Source organism: Argentina silus (assembly GCF_951799395.1).
Source record: "Argentina silus genome assembly, chromosome: 3".
NCBI classification, from domain to species: domain Eukaryota; kingdom Metazoa; phylum Chordata; class Actinopteri; order Argentiniformes; family Argentinidae; genus Argentina; species Argentina silus.
In genome coordinates this window covers 8,527,202-8,529,701 of record NC_139657.1, presented here as the reverse complement: position 1 = coordinate 8,529,701, position 2,500 = coordinate 8,527,202, and the positions used below count along the sequence as shown (strand labels likewise).

The window sequence follows — 2,500 nt, the reverse complement described above, 5'->3', positions numbered from 1 at the left end:
CCTCATCCACATACGGTGCTGATTGAAAGTATGTTATAGATTTTTTCCGTTTTTTACTTTATTTAATCAGAACCAGTCTTTTTTATCTGACATAACAGGTTTATATTTACCAGGTTTATGGTTTATATGTGTTGGTTTAGAGGAAATCATGCGTGTAGTAGAAAAACTAAATGATTAGAAATGAGCGCAGGTACGAAAATAAGTGAAGTTGCATTGGTTAAATCAAGTAGGTAAGTAGAATCAGGTGGGTAAATAATTGGGTACCAAATGAACCAATCAAAGGAGAGATCTTTAGGAAAGAGTTTGGGTGGGACTCTGATAAATAGAGATAGGAAACCTGGTCAGTTTTGTGTTACCCATACAGATGAATGCAAAACACACCATGCTGAGAGGAAAGGAGATCTCAGAGGATCAGGAAGAGGGTAGTGAGAGCACATCAGTCTGAGGACAGCTATAAAATCATCTCAACAAGATTTGAGCTCCAACAAGATTTGAGGCAAATAATTTACAAACGGAGAGCATTTAACATGACAGCAACTCGGCCTAGAACTGGACGCCCTTCCAAAATATCCCCAAGAGCCACAAGAAAAATATTAAATCAGGTAAAAGCCAACCCAAACATAACATCTAGAGATTTGCAGACCTCCCTTGCTGCATCTCAGGTAACTGTGCATGCTTCAACAATAAGAAGAACACTGAATCGTAATGGCATTCATGGGAGGGTTGCTAGGAAGAAGCCTCTGCTGTCAAAAAAGAACCAAACTGGCTGGCTTAACTTTGCCAGAGACCACTTGGACAATCCCAAAGGTCTCTGGAAGTCCATTCTCTGGACAGATGAGTCCAAAATTGACCTTTTTGGTCACAATCAAAACCACTAAGTTTGGCGAAAACCCAACACTGCCTACCACCAAAAGAACCTTATCCCAACAGTCAAGGATGGTGGTGGGAATGTCAAGATCTGGGGCTGCTTTTCCTCCTCTGGACCTGGACGACTCCACATCATTAAGGGAACCATGAATTCTGAGGTATACCAGGAGATTCCATCAGTCAAGGAGCTAAAGCTGGGCTGAAAATGGGTCTTCCAACAAGACAACGACCCAAAGCATTCAAGCAAATCTACCAAAGAATGGCTCAGGAGAAAGAAGATTTGTGCTTTGGATTGGCCAAGTCAAAGTTCTGACCTAAATGCAATCGAGATGCTGTGGCAGGACCTGAAGCGGGCAGTTCATGCCAGACACCCCTCAAACCTCACTCCATTGGCTGAGTTCTGTAAGGAGGAGTGGGCAAAAATCCCTCAAAACTGATTAGTAGCTCTACGAGACGTTTACTCCAAGTTATCGCCACAAGCTATTGACTGAAGAGGTTCACATATTTTTGCACACATGAAATCTGAGTTTTTGTTAAATAAACCACTTTTGTTAAATAAACAATGAAAATATATCATATTTTTTGTTTGTGTTCTTTATTTGGAATGTCTTTATTACAAATTGGGGTTTACGTAAAGTTCACTTTAATATTTTCGACAAAAATAATGACCATCCCTGTAGGGTTCACACATTTCCAAGCAGCACTGTACATACGTGGTCTAATAGAGCTGTGAGTGTGATCATCGACTGGTGATATTTGCCTGATGTGGTTTGAAATGTTGTGATCCTCCAGAGTCATCCTCTGACATTAGCTCTGCTTGCTTTGTCTAATATTGGCTAAAGCTTTTGTGGGTTGTATACCTATGCTTTTGTGAGGTGTCTTGGGTGTGTGTGTGTGTGTGTGCGTGCGTACACCCTGTGTGTGTGCGCCCGTGCGTGCGGGTGTGTGTGTGTGTGATTGTGTGTAAGGTGAAGAGCTTGTGGTGAAGTACGTCAGTGCTCTCACTGGGAGACGGCAGGATGGAGAGACTCCTCCTTCAGCATGCCCCGCGGCCTGCTGGGATACCGTCTGGCCCCAAGGTTACCGGCATCACCCCTCTGCTGACCTGAGAGAGAGACAGAGAGAGAGAGAGAGAGAGAGAGAGAGAGAGAGAGAGAGAGAGAGAGATACATATACACACAGACAGGCAGAGACAGAGAGACAAACAGATGGGAGAATGGAACATTTCCACTGTATTAGCTCTCTACGGTATTTAGAAAGTTGTCATATTGTATCTATCTATAGTGATTGTTGAGTGGGTGGTCTGAGTGGGTGGTCTCTTGTCTGAGAGCTTTCTGACCAGCGTCTGGGCCTGTTGACACAGCTCCTCCTGCTTTCTCTGTAGGAGGCACTTGATTGGTAGCCTATAATGAGTATGCATGGGCACAGTGGGCTACTGGGTAATAGCCCGGCCTGGGGTCTGACCTGCCATAGAGAGAGAGAGAGAGAGAGAGAGAAACAATGGAGGGAGGGAGGCAGAGAGAGAGAGAGAGAGAATGGAGGGAGGGAGGGGGCAAGCAGTGATACGTGAGTGAGGTCCCAACTGTTCAATTTGACCCAAACCCTATAAATGCTCCAGGAATAGCCTGGCCTG

At 44.4% G+C, this 2,500-nt stretch overlaps 1 protein-coding gene across 1 annotated transcript in view; it reads left to right on the top strand.

Moving 5' to 3' along the window:
• The window catches only part of LOC310801650 (voltage-dependent calcium channel subunit alpha-2/delta-1-like), a gene marked incomplete at both ends in the record, with an annotated part of 72,010 nt that overhangs the window by 25,489 nt on the left and 44,021 nt on the right, over positions 1–2,500 (top strand). The gene's annotated exons all lie outside the window — the stretch shown is intronic.